Below are 960 nucleotides of genomic sequence, written 5' to 3'. Positions count from 1 at the left end.
CTGAGACTCAGGGAGACTTGTCCAAAATAACGTGGTTAATAAGTGGTGGAACCAAGAGTAAAACAGACAGGTCTGCCTGATTTCAAAGCCATACTGTGGAATGTAAGATAGTCAGCAGCCTGGAAGCCACGTCACATAATAAATCTTTGTAAACATTCCATGTGAGGGCTTTCCAGTTCTGAAAGTACATGAAGTTTCTCTTCTATTAGTGTGCACAGTGAAGATTTGATCTCATGATAAAACACCACATAGAGTCCTCTCAATTCTGAAAAAAAACCGAGGGGTTACTTTGTATGCAACACCCATGTGAGGTCTTTTAGTCATGGCTGTGGTCATGGAGGTCGTATGGGCAGTTGAGGTGCAGCAGAGTTTCCTGGGTTTTAATGTTTTAACTGTGCATGTCTTCATGGACTTAAATACTGTACAAGTTTAATTGTAAGTCTGCTCTCCAACACAGTATTTATTTTCATTTTTGAGAGTATGTGAGATTCAGATGGAAGAAAATCCCCAACTCCTATAAGTGGTAGGTAAAGTGCCAAACTTGCCTAAAGGGGTGAAAAGAGCCGATAACCGCATCTTGACACATTCATAAAACACTAAGGGGATTCGTGCCACCACTGCTACCACCTCCCAAGGGCAGCTTTTTTTTTTTTTCTTTTATCTTCATAGCTTACTTTCCCTTTCCCACAGCCCCTGGTAACCACTATTACATTCTCTGCTTCTATGAGTTTGACTATATTAAATACCTCAATAAGACAAACTCATGAAAATCTTCCAATAAATTACCAGGTGTTGAGTAGTCAATAGATAAACCCATGTTAAATGAATATATAAAAATAGATGAAATAGAACAAGAAAGTTAAACAGTTGAGATTTTTCATTTATTAATGCAGCAAACAGCTAGAAAACAAGCACAATTGATACAATTTTAAAGATTTCAATAACATAATTGAAATAAAT

The sequence above is a fragment of the Hipposideros armiger genome, unplaced genomic scaffold, assembly GCF_001890085.2.
Source record: "Hipposideros armiger isolate ML-2016 unplaced genomic scaffold, ASM189008v1 scaffold_2081, whole genome shotgun sequence".
In the NCBI taxonomy this organism is placed as follows: domain Eukaryota; kingdom Metazoa; phylum Chordata; class Mammalia; order Chiroptera; family Hipposideridae; genus Hipposideros; species Hipposideros armiger.
The sequence above is the reverse complement of the archived record's forward strand: the minus strand, read 5'-3'. Positions refer to the sequence as shown.